The following is a 19081-nucleotide window of genomic DNA, read 5'->3' on the forward strand; positions in this document are numbered from 1 at the left end:
TTTTTTATAATTTTTTTTATTTGACTTCTTAAAATCATTTGCCTGCGGGCGCCCATGCCCCCCTTCCCATTTTTATTTTTATTTTTAAATTTAAAAGTCCATTCACTTTTTTATAATTTTTTTTATTTGACTCCTTCAACTCATTTGCCTGCGGGCGCCCATGCCTCTTTTCACATTTTTTTTTTTTAAATTTAACTATTGTTAAATTATTTCAAAACCTTTTTTTATTTTGATGGTCTGTTAGTGCCTCATAAATATTCATTATTTCATTAGCTTATTATTGTAACTAAAGCTATGAGTTTAGGAATAATGATATTGTAGACTGCAGACTTTAATATTTTTTTTTAATACACATATTTAGATATTTATTTTTAATTTGATTCTTAAGATTCATTTGCCCACGGGCGCCCACGGGCGCCCATGCCTTCCTTCCCATTTTTTTCTTTAATTTAACCATAGTTCAATTATTTCAAATTCATTTTTAAATTTTGATAGCCAGTTAGTGCCCCATAAATATTCATTGTTTCATGATATAATTAATGTGAATGAAGCTATGATGCAATTATAAATACAGATAATGTTGACTGCAGTCTTCAATATTTATTTTTAATACTAATTTTTTCATTTTTTTTTATTTTGATTCTTAAAATTAAATTGCCTGCGGGTGCCCATGCCCCCCTTCCCATTTTTATTTTCAAATTGTTGTAAAAATGATTTTTATTTGGTTCCTTATAAACTCATTTGCCTTCGGTCGCCCATCATGCCTAACTTCACATTTTTTTTTTTGAAAATTTAACTCTAGTTCAATTGTTTAAAAACCATTTTTGAAATTTTTGATGGCCCCTTTGTGCCTTATAAATATTCATCATTTCATTAGCTAATTATTGTAAATAAAAGTATGAGTTTAGGAATAATGATATTGTAGACTGCAGACTTTAATATTTATTTTTAATACACATATTTAGATATTTTTTTTTAATTTGATTCTTAAGATTCATTTGCCTGCGGGTGCTTATAACTTCCTTCCCATTTTTATTTTTAAATTTAAATTCAATCAAATTTTTTAATATTTTTTTTTTTCTTACAATTCATTTGCTTGCAGTCGCCCATGCCTCCCTTCAATTTTTTTTTTCCATAATTTAACTCTTGTTCAATTATTTCAAAACCGTTTTTTAATTTTTGATGGTCCGTTTGTGCCCTATAAATATTCATCATTTCATTAGCTAATTATTGTTTATAAAACTATGAGTTTAGGAATAGTGATATTGTAGACTGCAGTCTTTAATATTTATTTTTAATATACATTTTTTCATACATTTTTTTTTATTTGATTGCTGAAACTCATTTGCCTGTGGGCGCACATGCCTCCCTTCAAATTTTTTGTTCCGTAATTTAACTCTTGTTCAATTATCTCAAAACCGTTTTTTAATTTTTGATGGTGAGTTAGTACCTCATAAATATTCATTATTTCATTAGCTAATTATTATAAATAAAACTATGAGTTTAGGAATAATGATATTGTAGACGGCAGACTTTAATATTTATTTTTAATACTCATTAATTCATTTTTTTTATTTTGATTCTTAAAATTCTTTTGCCCGCGGGTGCCCATGCCCCCCTTCCCATTTTTATTTTTAAATTGAAAAGGCCATTCACTTTTTTATAATTTTTTTTATTTGACTCCTTCAACTCATTTGCCTGCGGGCGCCCATGCCTCTTTTCACATTTTTTTTTTTTAAATTTAACTATTGTTAAATTATTTCAAAACCTTTTTTTATTTTGATGGTCTGTTTGTGCCTTATAAATATTCATCATTTCATTACCTAATTATTGTAAATAAAACTATGAGTTTAGGAATAATGATATTGTAGACGGCAGACTTTAATATTTATTTTCAATACACATATTTAGATATTTTTTTTAATTTGATTCTTAAGATTCATTTGCCCGCGGGCGCCCATGTCCCCCTTCCCATTTTTATTTTTAAATTTAAATTCAAACAAATTTTTCAATTTTTTTTTTTATTTTGATTCTTACAATTCATTTGCCTGCGGGCGCCCATGATCCTCTCCCCATTTTTTTTCTATAATTTAACCCTAGTTCACTTTTTTAAAAACATTTTTTAAATTTTGATAACAAGTTAGTACCTTATAAATTTCATTGTTTTATTATCTAATTATTGAAAATAAAGCTATAAGTTTAAGAACACTGATATTGTAGACTGCAGTCTTTAATATTTGTTTTTAAAAGTACATTTTTTCATACATTTTTAATATTCATTTTTAATTTGATTCTTAAAATTCATTTGCCCGCGGGTGCCCATGCAAACATTCCCATTTTCATTATTAAATTTATATTCTATCATATTTTTATATAATTTTTTTTATTTTGATTCTTACAAATCATTTGCCTGCGCGTGCCCATAATCCTTTTCAAATTTTTTTTTAAATTATTTAAATCTAGTTCAATTTTTTAAAACCTTTTTTTAAATTTTGATAGCAAGTTATAGACTTTATAAAAATTCATTGCTTCATTATCTAATTATTGAAAATAAAGCTATAAGTTTAGGAATACTGATTTTGTAGACTTTTGCAGTCTTTAATATTTGTTTTTAATGTACTTTCAATAAACGCATTATTTTATTGTACTGTGGTGAAATCAGCAGAACTCTGATCATATTTGTTCACATTTTTTCATAATTAAGCATAAAATAGCATAAAGCTATTAGTTTAGGTTAGTATTCTTAAATACTGATGTTATAGACTGCAGTCTTCAACATTTGTTTTAAATGCACATTTTTTCATACATTTCTTTTTTAATTCTTAAATTTCATATCCCCACGGGCGCCCATGCCCCCTTCCAATTTTTATTTTTAAATTTATACTTTATTTTTTATGAAATTTTTTAATATTTTTTTTTATTTTGATTCTTAAAATTCATTTGCCTGCGGGCGCCCATAATCCCCTTCAAATTTTTTTTTCAAATATTTGACTCTACTTCAATTTTTTTAAAACCATTTTTAAATTTTGATAACAAGTTAGGCCCTTATAAAAATGCATTGTTTCATTATCTAATTATTGAAAATAAAGCTACGAGTTTAGGAATACTGATATTGTAGACTGCTGTCTTTAATATTTGTTTTTAATGTAAATTTTTTCATAAATTTTTTATATTCATTTTTTTAATTTGATGCTTAAAATTAATTTGCCCACGGGCGCCCTTGCCCCGCTTCCCATTTTTATTTTTAAATTTAAAATTTTATTAATTTTTTGTATAATTTTTTTTATTTAATTGCTTGAACTCAATTTCCTGCCCTCGCCCATGCCTCCCTACACATTTTTTTTCCATAATTTAACTCTAGTTCAATTATTTCAAAACCGTTTTTTAATTTTTGATGGCCAGTTAGTGCCTAATAAATATTCATTATTTCATGATGTTACTATTGTAAGTAAAACTATGAGTTTAGGAATATTATAGATATATATATATATATTGTTGATATTGTAGACTGCAGTCTTTAATATTTGTTTTTAATGTAAATTTGTTCATAAATTTTTTAATTTGATTCCATAAATTTATTTGCCCGCGGGCGCCCATGCACCCATTCCAATTTTTATTTTTAAATTTAATTTCCATCATATTTATATAATTTTTTTAAATTTTGTAAAGAATTCTGTAGTTCGATGTGATACTTATCATCTTTTGAATTTTCACCGCTCGAAAAACTTTATGTGGAAAGCCTAGTTTAAAGTAAGTAAAATAATGCTTCAAATAAGTTTTTTAAGTTACTTAAAAATATTTTGAACTAATATATTATAGTTAAAATATTTAGTTTGTACTGATGTTATAGATATTTATGTTTTTGTCACAAATTATTACTTAAAAATAAAAACAATGAATAAAATAAATGTTTTCAATGCAAAATTACTTATTTCAGTATACTTGTAGATATAATGTAGGTATAATGTATAATATATAATGTATAATTACCTTTATATTGTAGACAATTTAGCATAAATTAATAATATTTTTCATAATTTTGATATAATTATCTAGTGACTGCTTGACAATGACTAATGAAATAGCGCTCGTTCTACTTCAATAAAACAATATTAGTCATGACTGAAGACAAAAATGTTTTTTTTTGACTACGCTTTAACAGTGTGCGTGTTTTCCATAAAATATAAAGGTTTTATTTTTGATTTGTCATAATAAAGCGACTTTAGTCGCTTTAAAGCAGTTTTGCTTTACCAGTGTGCGGTCACCCTTAAAGTATCGACAACATTTTTTGTGGTCAACTTAAGTGCTGGCGAGACCTGTTGCTGCCGTTTCCATAATTATTTTAATTGTTTTTGAATTTTGCTGTAAAAGGATTTCACGAGATAGGTATGTCACATTTAAGCAAAACAAAAAAATGTTGATTGTTACTCGGAAAGAGATGAAAAGCCATGTTTCAAGTACCATTTATGTAAACAGTTTTTTTTATGAAAGGTGTTTTTTTCACTAAATACAAACAGACTATGGCGACATGGCGTAATATTGTTATACCATGAAACACACAAAGCAGTTAAAATATAGGTAAGTAGAAATTAAATTGAAATTTAAAAATTCAAAATTATCACTTTAGTTAATATGATTACAATGATAATATCATGCCAAGCTAAAATCCAATGATTAAAATTAGGTGATGGAACTACGCGTTCAAGTTGTAAGTTCACCTTCAATCATAGTTTTTGGTTTAACTTAAGTCTAAAATAAACCATCATTGAAGTACTACCAGTACTGGCCCTTAATCAGCATAATATTAATATCGTTCTTTCGGTAAACTTATAGGCAACTCATTGTTATTTCTATTTTCGAATTTTTGAATTTTTATTAAAAGGCCAAAATTTCCGTTGTCGATAAACATCACACATTCACACTTCTCAACTCCTGACAATTCTCTGTACAATTGAATGTGACATGTATAGTTTTTATTCCACGGGATTCAATCATTTATTGTTCCATATTCTTTAGGTACCGTAATTTATTTAAATAAAATAAACATAAACAAATTTGTAGGTGTACATCGTACATGTAACAATTTTTTTTTCTTAATCAAACTGAATACCCGAAGATTGTATTCATTTCAAGACAATATTTTGAAACATTACGAACAATACTATAGGTACCTATTTTTTAATATTTTTAATGCGTTTACCTAAATAATTTTTAATTATATTAATTATAATACCATTTGAATATTTATACGAATTCATATAAATTGAATAATTACAATAATAACAGATACCATTTATTGGTAACTTGAAGAAACATGTATTTACATAAAAAATGCATCCAAGTAGGTATCCAACTAATGATTAATTATTATTGGGATAATCCATACAAGTAAATATTATCATAATCGAGTACTTATAATATATTATGCATTGAATATAAAGTATCAAAAAATCTTAATGAATTAAACACAATATAAGTCAAATCTTAATAAAAGTAGAAATATGATGTGTGAGTCCGATCAACACGATCGTGTTGGTGGATGGACTGGTGACGACTTATATATAGAGTTGACAGCAGTGCTATCTATCGCTATATTTTTTAAATTTTCAACGAATTTACTGATCGTTGTCTTTGCTTTTTGAGCCACTAGATGACAACATCCAATACGTTTTTGTTAAATATTTTTAAAAAAGTTGTTTGCTTTACCTAAATAGTATCGCTCACTGACGGTGCCTATATTGTATAAATATTTATATTAAAATATCTATACAAAGATAAGAGATAGTTGATTAGTATTTATAGTAGAATAATTATCTTGATGAAGATAAAAAATATGCACTACAATCATAGACTTTATAGATTATAATAGTATAATATTTAGATCTATAATAAAAATAAAATCTCTAGATAAGGTCAAATAATTTAATAATCAGCAATTTTTTGTCTGTGTATATTTTTTTCCTATTACTTATCATAAATTAATATTTAATTATTAACTATCATAAAACTAATAGGTTCTAAAATTGTATCGCAGTTTGAAGTACAAAATATCTAGATCTCTAAACGGTTGTTCGATTGATAGTTTTTAATTTATAAACCACCTGTATTGATATAAATTAAATATTTTATTATTTCATATAAATATAATATACGAATTACAATTATTTAAAAAGTTGGCTTTGATAATATTCTAACATTTCTAACGTTTAATATGATATAACATATAACATGATAATATGTACATAGTGTATACATGAACAATAAGTAATAAAAATTTTTGAGAACACAGGGCGTTAGAATAAGATATTGAACAACTTTATTTTTATAATTATAATATGACCTATATTAAAATATTATACATAATAAGTCTTACAAACTTTTTGTTATTGTTATAAGTAACAACCACTAAATATGGTAACTAATAACGTTTTGGTCGTTGATTGGTGCGATTTCGGTATTTTGTTTTTTATTTTCATTATCTACGCCGTTAACCGTGTATGATTTTTGGTTTCTGTTTAAGTAGTATATCAAACTGAAAAGGTAAACCAAAAATATATAGTAAATAAATCGTCATAAAAGTTATTTAATAATATACATTATAATCTCATATGCAGGGAAATCAAGAGTTAAACATAGTTTAGCTTACGTATTATATCGTATATGGGTACAATTTGATATTTTATTCGTGAATATCTTTCGAAATAAAAACTGAATAAACAGATAAAACAATATTGAATAAATAAGTACTTACTAAAAAACGAATATAAGCGGAGTTGTTAGGACAATACTGATTATAAAAAATGCACTGGGCATCGATTCAAATGTATGGTTGTATATAAAACTGTATAATGGTAGAAATCCACTTTTCATCGTACTTTCCATTAATAATTTCACTGCATTCATAGCACCTGGCGCAACAAAAAAATAAAATAAAAAAATGGTGTTAAAGTCAAACTACTGCAGATCGTTAACATATCTGTAATTATAGTTATTTTCATAAGGTATTATATAATCACCCAATTCATCAGACCCAACGCATTTTGAAGCTATAGAACTAGTCAACGCCAAAGCTGCACCCCGAAAGAGTTCTAACGGTGGCACTGTAAAATTACAAATATTATTATTTTATTTTTTTTACACAGTCGTTGGAAAATTGCAATTTTTTGCCGTAATACTTACCTAAAAATAGTTGCCATGATTCGGAAACTAAAAAGAAAGCGACCGCAGCTAAAAGGTCAAATACCGAAGCAATTGTACCAATTAACGCATCGTTCATTCGAAACTTGTAGCTTAAAATGCCTAGTGCAAACAATGTGCCTGGAAAAAATTTATGTTGTAGAAAAAAAAAAATTATAATAGTGTTATATTATCAAGACAAAACAACAATAGAATATGGAAGCAGATACAAATATGTCAATTAAATACTTATTAAATAACTCACAAGATAAAATATTTTTAATTTTTATAAACAATCATTTTTACTAGAGTATTAGTACCAATAACAGTTAATTATTTTAGTACATCTTTAAAGCTGTCTTTCTTTCTGAAATATGAAAATTTTTTTATTGGATATGTTTTCAATATATTGTAATGATATAGAGATAGGTAATTATTAGATTTACAGTATTGAAGGACTTAGGCATCTGGATATTAACGTAAACTTACCTATTAATACAATGGACATCTGGTAAGCATTGAAAATACTAAAGTCTACTTCATTCCATTGAAATTTATACCTCAAATATAGATATAATACTGACATTTCCCCTGAAAATATAATTTATTTGCATTGTTAGATTTATTAAATATTTACTCTCATTTCCAAATAATAAGTATTAAAACAAGTTTTTTTATAACCAACTACAATGATGAACAAATATAATACGTTCGTTAGATATATTTTTGTACTAATTTTAATAATTTAATAAATTTACAACACAGATAGTATGTTTTTTACAACATATTTTTAGCTTTCCTTTCATTAATTCAATATCAATTTATTATCTTCTGGTTCTTCTTCTTGAAGAATTAAATTTAAATAACAATTGGTCATTAGAGAAACAACTATTTACTAATTTGATTTATATGACGGTATAAAATATTATTTTAACAATAATGTTTTTATTATTTTTCATAATAATGTTTCTATACACTAATAAATAACAAGGATAATAATTCATAGGACTATAGTCTATTTGTTGCAACTTATAATTCTTGAATTTTACTAAATGTCTTATAGGTATTGATAATTTTAAACGATTTTTTATCTTTCATAATAATTAATCTACTATTGAAGAATTATACTGTAATTAAAGAACATATTGACAAATAACAAAACCTAATTGATTCTTTTTTAGTTTCAAGTCGACATCTTTAAAATTCATCTTTAATCCAACACATTGGTTCAAAAAAAAAAAAAAATACAGTATTTCATGTTTTATTAATAAATAATTTGTACAACTCTTGGTATTAGTTATATAATGCTATTCACAAATGTTGGTTAGTATATAAAAAAATAAATAACATGGCACCTAATATCTTATTGGGTTGAATGGTACGGACGTGCTATTATCAATCTAATCACCATTCACCGTTTTAAAATGAAAAATTAATATTACTTATAAGTACATACTCGTAGACTTTAAACTCAAATTTAATTAAAATCAACGGAATTCAATAGGAACAATCAATGTATAATATATTTTTATACCTAGTTTAAATTCATATTTGTATATGTATCATAATTGATTTATAATTTATAAAATATAGAATGGATTATTTATGTAGGCACACTAAGTGAACCAATAACAAAACGTTTTATGCAGCAAATTTTTGATCAAAATAGTTTCACCCTCCTTGTAAAACTATAGGTACAGACAATCTTTCAAAATGACCTTATCTTAAACGAGATGCCTACTCGTTTCTATTTGTGTCTAGTTTTATTTTTTATGGATCATCTAAATGTTCTTTGCTTAGATACAAGTGCAACCAAAAATATATTCATAATATACATAATATAATGTATATTATATTGTATAATAACAAATAATAATAAATTGTTTACAATTTAATTAGTTAATTGTTAAGTGAATTTTTTTAGGATAACTCACATATAGATTTAGTCCTTGTAAAAGTGATCAAATACGTCTTATCTTAAAACGTTGATGTATATATAAATATCAAATTAATTATTTATTATTATTAATTATGCATGAGTATAGACAGTATAGTATATACTATATGAATAAGATAAGAGGAATTAATAGTATAGGAACGGGCAGGGGTACCCAGACAATTTGTGTTACATGAAAAGATATGAAACAATGTTTTATATTTGTGATTGCACTATATGTTATACTTTGATAAAATGTAGCTGTGTTATGTAACTTATAAATATATCGGTATACCTACTGGAGCACATACAACATACACACATTTTTTTAAAAACCATAAAATAATATATGTATTGAGTAAATAAGTAGACAACAAGTTAAATGGAGCATGGATTTTATACTATTTGTTTCAAATGTAAATATATCATTTTATGACATTCTAATCGATTTTTATAGTTGTTATCATTCCTTTAGATTTCGAGCGGAGCGACTAATGTATTGGTTTTATAAGGATGTATGTTTTCGATTTATTTTATTTTCTTTCAGACATCAATTTTTGGAGTACGAAAATGTGTCAATCTCAAATTTTGTGAAAATTTAAAATTGTGATCTGGTTGGTATTTTGTTTGTCGGATTAGTCGAAAATGAAAATTCCCAATATTTTTTGAAGGTAGGTAATGGGAAAAACAGAAAAAAAATTATAAGAACAAACAGGAATTTGTTGGCGCAATCCAGTTTTTAATAAAATGTATGTTTTTTGTTTGTTTTTTTTAGTAATTCATAAATGAAAAACTATAGAGACTTATATTTTATTTATACTAAAGCATTGTTATACATCGATATTAGCATTGGTCTAGATATGAAACGATTTTCAATATTTTGTGTTATTTATATTCATAGCCTTCTACTCCTGTACCTTCTTACTCAATGATGGTGTTTACTAAAAACTTACTATATAGAAGAGTGAACTATCTGGTTTTTTTTAAAACAAAATTTATTAAAAAAATTTACAATCTATATAGTTGTCTGTTAAAACAAGTATGATCAGTAAATTTGATAGTTAATTAACGAAAATTAATATTTATTAATAAGTCAAAACAGGTTGACATTTATGAGCAGGCACTCATCAGCAGTTTTTTATTTATTAAATTAGAAAAATCTACAATATGTAGTCAATAAGAAAATGTGATGTACAATTAAAGTTGAACGTGGTGAAGTGAGAGTAAAGAGTGTTTCTACATGACACTAATCTAACCTTACCAAAAATGAGTCACCACTTATAAACATTAGCATTATATTTTATTTATTATTCATAGTTACTGATCTGACATTCTGCATCTGTATCGATAGATACATTAATGCATTCCAAAATTGTGTTGTTACATGTAAAACAAAATACGTAACAAATTGTATACCTGATATTTCACTTTATGGTACATTTTTAACGACCATATGTTTGTATTACACCTGTTGTTTAAATAAAGTAAATATGTAAGCAAAACTTTGTACACGTATATTGAATAGACAATTTGAAAATTTTAGTTTGTATATTATACTATTAAACGATTATAATTTTGAGTTCTAAGTTTGACAAAGTACCTACTTATTTTTTGGTTCTTTAAATTTTCCAATCGAACTCTTAGTTTATAACTTTGAGACAGAATACACATTTAGCAAAAAAGGCAACATCCCTATAAATAGCTGTTATTTAAGATTCAACTATAATAATTTAAAGTTTAAATAGACTTAAATAGGTGCAATATTTGAATTTTAGATAATTTTATTATAGCCTTTTATAATGTTATACTATAGACTATACTATTTATTAAAGGATAATCATATAAGTCAAGTCCAAACCTTAAATAAACTATTCTTTAAAAAAAAAAACTATTTCAAAAATTCAAATATTGACCATGTATGAGAAATTAGTGTGTACAATCGTAGGACTTAATTATTCATTTCTCTCCTATATAGGAAAACTATGTCACGAAACTATGCAAGTAAACAAATTATAGGTACATCATACAGTACATTAAATGGTTTGTAACTCACCTTCAAGCGGCACGCATGTAAGCGGCGCGCACACGAACACGACTAGGCACAGGAGCAGCTTGCCGTGGCCAGGACGCGATTTGGCCAACACTCGGTAACAGTTTCGGAGCACGTCCAACGGGTTGACGGCCCGGGCGACGTCCTGGTACAACGGAATCTGGTCGCCGGTGTCCGACGCTTACCGCCGGGCGCCGTCGTCGTTGATGAACACAAACGTGAACGTGAGCGCTGTCAGCCCCATGACCATGGACACCACGTACGCGGAGGCGAAACCCACGTTGACCACCACGAACCCGTAGATGAGCATTCCCAGTATACCACCCACGGCTATGGTGCCTCCGACCACGCCGTACTTGACCGTCCGCCACTCGTCCGTGGTCGTGTCTGCCACGTACGAGTTGATGCCGTTGAACAGCATCGGCGGGCCGCCGGTCAACGACAGCGCGGCCGCCTGTGCGGTGGCCGTCAGCGCCGGCGACACCGACCACACGACGGTGCAGTACAGCGACAGCGTGTCGGCCAATATCTGGCCGACAATCGGCAGCACGATCAGCGGCCGACGGCGGCGGCCGTGCCGGTCACTCCACGTGCCAGCGGCCATGGCCAGCGCGATGGGCACCAGGTGCTGTACGAGCGCCTTCCAGCCGTTGATCGGCGCCACCACGTGCTGCGCGGTCGCCTCATCCTGGCATTTCGAGCCCAACCGGCTGGCCATCGCGCCCGTCGGGTCGCACGCCTTGTACAGCAGGAGGTTAGTGCTCAGGCACCCCGAGAACACCATCGTGACGAAGTAGAACAGCACCACCGGTTCTACGGACACGTGGGCTACCAGGCCCCGTACAAACGACATCGCCCACTTGCACTACGCAGAGTAGGTGCACACCAGCCAAGATCGATGTATCACCACTTCAGTTGTCGTTACACGTCAAACGCGCATAACGTTGTCGTGTAAATAAATCGTCGTGACGCTGATGCCGGCTTTATGTATACATGCAATATTGTGTGATGCGCACACGATGAGACCGCTCGAGTGGGTGTCCGCGGTTCGACTGAACTATTTCGATGTGTGATATTGTTGTTGTTGTTGTTGTTGTTATTGTTTTTGGTGTTACAGTGCCATGCTCTCGATCTCGCGGTAATCACCGGTGGTCGTAACAACGATCGAATTGGTTATCGATTCACATTAAACGTTATCGTTGGGCGGCGGCGGTGATGATGAGTATATAATATGATTTATTACACATAATTATTGTGCGGGAGTGTGTGTGCACAGCGATAAGAAAATAAATCGAATGAAATCGAATGAAATCACATTTATTTTCTACTTGATCGAAGTGCCGTTACTTTGAGTCCAATCTCGTTCAAATCATAATACGTTTATTCATTTTTACGAGCTCGCTTAGTTTAAGTACCTACCAAGTGTAATATTATAATGGAGCCATTCGAATCGTATTACTGTTCACAATTAATGTTTATTTTCATCTGCAAAAAAAAAAAAAACAACTCTATATTGACAGTAATATAATTGTAATAGATACTTTCTAATATTGAACAATTATAAGTGTGCGAATATTATAAACTAACTTTTAGTTTACTAACTTATTATATGGGAATAATATGGTAACATAATTACGAAGCCGTCGACAATCGAACCTGTCGTTTAAAATTCATGATAATATTACCTATATTGATTTTTCTGTCTGACGTATCGGGTGATCATAATATATACTCATTGGTGTTGACATTTTTATTTATCGCGGTATTATTATCATAGGTATTGCAATTAAACAAAAAGACAAGGAGGCACCTAAAAGCATCTTTCACGAGTTGTGAGCGTGCCGAACTAAACAATAATAGTATATGTAGTTGCTTGGTGTCAGTCATCGTGCCTACAATAATATTATATTAAATGAGTAAACTCAACAATTATTAATTCGATTATCGTGTCCAAATGTCCAATCAATTTCGACGTGTTGAAAATTGACATTATCATTATCGTGCAACTGTGACAGACACATATTATAATCGACACGTGGTGCATACATAATAGCCGGTATAAATATTAAATCATAATTCATAATAGTTAAATGCTATAACGTATTAACTGTAGTACTAAGTTGTTATCAGCGAAGGGGAGGGTTAGGATTTGTATCCACCCACTGTCTCATAAAGCCCCATATTATTTGTGTCTTTGATATTTCCACTACAATTCATAAAAAACTTACGGCATCCTCTACCCTCCCGTTAAAAACTCCTGGCACGCCACTGGTTATTACTTATAATAATGTACATATAATATATTTGAATGGAAATTCAATAGTTAATTTGACGTCCATAAACGAGCCAGACCAAAGAATATTGCCAAATCACGTTTTGCTTTATAAAACCAACATCGGCTCCAAATTTTTCGAAAAGGACCTGTATCCTTAAACTGATTTTCATTTCTTTGAAAATTCGAAAATAGGTATTCACGATTACGTTGGAATATTAGGCTATAGTATTTTCGATGTTTATAATAATAGGTTAGTGTAACAATAATGCATGTACACAGTACTAAATACTAATTATTGCTACCAATACGTACTCTGGACACTGAACGACCTTTTATAACTAACCTAACCTAATTAACATATGTATAACAAGTAATAATAGTATAAATATTATGAACTGATAATATTTGTATTTTTTTGACATTTTGAAATAAGATTTGTGTGTTGTTAAAAAAACAAATAAAATGACCGAGTGTAATTAATTTTAGTATGTTGATTTTTTTTATAATTCGATTATTATTAATATTGGTAAGTGGACTGATCAAATGTTATTATCACTCGGTATATAATTCAATAAATAATTTATTGTTTTATGGTTTCTTTTTTTTACATTTAATTTACTGATAATTTTTAGTTGACCTAATTATAGTTAATTACAATTTATTCAGTATGAAGATACTCAAAAAATGTGTCTTCAAAATGATTCATTATTCATCGTTTCAAAATGATCAATTTAAAGAACTTGCATTGTTCAGAATTTAAAAAATATGATTTAATAATTTATAAAAAATATATACCATAAAAAAAATTGTCCAAAATGATTGAGTGTTATAGGTCCAATTAAGTTAAAAAATCTTTTTAAATCAATTTTCAAGTATAATGATAATTTGATAACATTCTATGATAAAAATAAAAATATTGCAACGTAGTAATCATTGTTATCGTTGTATTAAATTATACACATTTAGTTTTATTATTCGTAATTTAAAGTCATAGACTTTAGTTTATTGTAAGAAATATAAATGTTATATCTATGTAGCTGGCGGTGATAAAATACTTGATGATTAAAATTAAAATAATCTCACCCATTTTAAATAATTATAAATAAAGTAATCTAAATAAAATATTATTACATAACGAGATTGGCTTTTAAAATAAGATTTTACATTTTAATGTGTAATATTTCTATATAGAGACGACTAGCCTTTGATTTATGATATCCAACCATAAATACCACACATGATTAGGTACTAATATCACATTATTATTTATGCAATGTATGCCTACAAGGCTACAATAATAGTTATCTATAACCGTTATGTTGATTTATAAATTCAATTTAGTGTTCAACTGTCAATAATTATTATACTATACTATGTACGGATGTTAAAAATTTTTGTTGAGATTATCACATGCCCAGACGCACAAGACTATTATCATTATTTTTTGTGATTTAAATACACTCTTCGAGCCGCCACTAGTGTATTGTGTATTTATATCAAGTACTTTTGAATAGTTGCATGTCTTGCACTAATGGCTATTGTAATATTAAGCCCCATTATGTAACCACGTTTTTATAATGAGTATTAACAGTTGTAGGTAGCTAGTGGGATGAACATTATGGTGCTATACCTACATTGATCAATTTCTGATCTGTTTGGATACTTATTATTTGTAATTATTGATATAGTGAGATTTTATGTGAAGTATCTAAATAGAATATTTCTTCTAAAAATAATTAATTAATTAATCATATACTTTATAGTACCAATCGCATGCCCGCACTCCGCAGTCAACCTTAAAAATAATGTACATTGTACCCATCTCTTGCCTATCTTTTTGAACTAAAATTCATTATTGAATTGTATCATATAGGTATAGAAATTGAATTGAAATTTATTTAGCAGATTATCAGATATTTAGATAGGTAGATTATCCAGCTTTAAGAATGGGCTGTATAATATTTTACATACAACACGTATAAAATGATTAAAATGTTTATTGAATTGAATATGTTAAGCTGATTGTGTAATGAAACTAAACACGTATACATAAAAAAACGAGTTGCATGAGTAATTAAAAGTAAACTAAAATTTCAATGTTTTGAATAATTTTAATTCATAAAGTTACCATCGGCTAAGGCCATTAGCTGTTGCAGGGGTTATGAACTGTGGTAGGGGTAAGGTTGGTACTGTAGGTTGTTTTTACGATTATTAGGGTTGTTACAGTAGGTAGTAAACACGTGTATGTGTGGTAAGGTTTTTAACTACTATGAACCTGGGTGGTCACCCATCCGGGAGCTAGTAGCTGTGGCCGTTACTCCCAGTCGCATTCCGCGACTGGTAGTAGCCACCGTTCTACGCCAAGCCACACATTGTAGATTATAATATGTATATATAATGTATGTTTAATAATGGTAATTTAATTGCTTATAATATTCATAGTTACTAAGCTGTAAGTATATTATTATTTCATAATATAATTAATAGAAAATGTGGTGAATGGTAAGAACTTACATTTTATAAAAGACAGGAACGTCATATTTTAAGTTTTTGGCATGGAGTGAAAAAGTACCAAATTTGACAGTGTATCCCAAAGTATAAATTTCATTTAATTAATATACATTATTTAATAGCTAGGTATTAAAAAATTTTCCATCGATTTTCGTTATAATGTACGCCGAATAAGAAGTTGCAAGCTTTTCATAAATACACCCCCCCCCCCCCCCCAATTATATCCAATAGTGACGATTTTCGACAAACGTGTTACGTGAACACAAAAAGATATTTTTAGAAATTAGAACTCTTTGATTCGGAGTGTGGCTGCTGTATAGATGTATATTGTATAGTTACTATCATTATTTGTCAGTATTAAAAGTGTTTCCATAACGAGTAATTTCCTTAAGTACGTAGAAAAAACGTGTAAAATATAATATAGTTTGTTTAGCAGACTAAATAAACCCAGATTTGTGGTTCTTGAGATTGAAAAAAAGGTCTTATTGTAACCAATCGGTTAAAAATATCTAATATAGGTACTTACTAATATGAATGAATGATTAATATTGACGTTTTAGTTAATTTTATATTATCTATTTCATAATGAATAGAATTATACGTATTTGAAAACATACAAATAACAATAAACCCAAAATAAATAAATATTATAAAAAAGTACCTATAGCGTACTCAAGTAGTTTCAATCTATAAACTAGTTTTTAAAATATTTATGTTAACATTATAAATATTTGAGGTTAACAAGTTCGAGAACAAAGTAGGTATGTATCAAGTAAAGATGACAGTGTTGGTATGATGTATTTATGTACAACTATCCATTTAAGAGAACATACAATTATGAATTCGGAAAAAAATATGTTGATACATATTTTACAGCGGTGTAGCACAAAAAAAATGTTATACATTGTAATATATATATCAGACCAGTAAAAAAATACAAATACCTATCACAAATTTAATAACTCAAAAAGAAAATACAAGTAAATAGGTAGTAAATACACATTATTATGTACATTTTTGACACATTGTTATTAATATTTACATACGTAATTTCTAGTCAAATAATCTGCAATTATACATTCAACAGTATTTAACTGCAGTAATGCCTGTGAATACCTATAGATTATTGACCATGATTATCCATTATAGATTCAAAAGTAAAATATATTAAAAGTATTGCATAATATATTAAATTAGGTACATTGTGGTACTTAGTACTTACATATTATCACATTATATTATGTGTTCAGTTGAAATTCGTAAAAAATATGTTTTGTTCGCATGATAATTTGTTTACAATATTTATGACTTTATTTTCACAAAATTAAATATTTTACTCGTATTCAATATTCAGAGAGATATTTTTAGAATCCTAATATTATATGCAATGCTGCAGTCGACGTTTGATAATATATTATTCACATCTAGGTACGTGAAGCACCTACTTAATGCCTAAATGCACGTTATTGTGACAAGCGATGACGTACCACAGCACATGTTTAGGACTTGTGTATTATAATTTACATGGGACTACATAGACTACTCAGTCGAGAATTGTTTTACGGAGTCGTTTTACATCATCACGTCGTAAAATATTGATATAACAGTTGCCGTGCTTGAATATTGTTGATATTAAAAAATAAAAATATTATTCTTTCGTAATATAATGTCCCTACCTATACATAATATTATAGATATATAGCCAATGACGTCTAACGAAGGACTCTTTCCCAGAATCGGCACACAAGCCAAACGGATATGAATATTTGTTGTATTTTGTATTTATACTATATTTTATATCTCGTATAATATAGCTACTACTTTACAGTAATGTAATACAACATGTAACCATACCGTTATAATTATTGAAATATAATTAAATATCATATAAAAGTACTATGATAAAATACCCTAAACTCACAGGTTTCTCGTGACACTGAAATACATGTAGGTAGGTGTGTATTTTTTGTTGACACTTCGGAGCGATGATTTGTGACTTTTATTAATTAAATTATAATATAGTGATGTGTGTTGTGTTCATTTCACATTTCCACTGTATTCTGGTCGGCTATCCGCAGTATTGAAAACAATAAACACTACTGGAAAAGATAAAAAAAGCGTCAAAATCGTCTTTATAGTTGCCAACCAGACGCTTTATACAACACTGGCGTATGTATGACGTCGCGTGTAGAACGGTGACGACAAAAATACCGGTTTTCGGCGTGTGTTGTGAGAGAGAGAGAGAGAGAGCGAGAGAGAGAGAGAGTTAGAGTGAGAGAGGAGTGAGTGAGAGTGGGGATTAAATATTAATATACCATAATATTATAAACATCGCAGTTGTGGCCAAACGTCAGGGCAGAACTTTTTTAAAAATGTTGTAATTTTTTCCATTAAATATGCAATAAAATTACCTGCATGGCTCTGCATAGGTACTGTATATTATAATTCATGAATATTAGGTGTGTATTGATTGGTAAAATACATCAAATGTTATAGAAATTTTCCCTACGTATAACCATTGATTAGAAATAGTAATCAATGGTATAACATAATTGTTCTAGTTTATTAGTAAATACAATATTTAATATTGTACTATAATAACATGATATAAGTCAGTTTGTACAAACAGAGGGGATAAAACGTTCCCCAAAATTTTCAATTAGAATTAATTTCTTATGTGAGATGTATTTTTTTGGTAAATAATAATGAAAACCAATTGAGCTCTTTCTCTTAAAATACAGGTATAACCATAAACTGACATAGGTAATTATCTAGCTATATGACCCAACTGCAGTCATAACCTGTTAAACGGTTTTAAGTTTTAAGTAAATTTTATAGTCTATTCGTCTATATAGACGTCTCATAAGATATATATAAGCTGAGTTTGTAAATATAAACAACTATTTCATGTTGAATTTTTAGTTTGTGACTTCAACAAGTTGTTTGATAAAAGTGATTTCCATATTAGTTTAAAATATGTTTTAATGTTTGTCATTTTAGAATACATATTATACAAAAACTATTATTTTATTAATTTTATAAACAATGATATAACCTAAATATATGTTTATTTTTCAAAATTATTCCGTAATCCGTATTACAACTAATATAAGGACAAACTTTAAAATAACCG

The 19081-nt window shown here is 28.6% G+C and overlaps 1 pseudogene; it reads right to left on the reverse strand.

Moving 5' to 3' along the window:
- Positions 1 to 6104: 6104 nt before the first annotated feature.
- On the reverse strand, positions 6105 to 18101 carry LOC111026484 (annotated as a pseudogene).
- Between the last annotated feature and the right edge of the window lie 980 nt (positions 18102 to 19081).

Source organism: Myzus persicae, unplaced genomic scaffold (genome assembly GCF_001856785.1).
Source record: "Myzus persicae strain clone G006 unplaced genomic scaffold, MPER_G0061.0, whole genome shotgun sequence".
NCBI lineage: Eukaryota > Metazoa > Arthropoda > Insecta > Hemiptera > Aphididae > Myzus > Myzus persicae.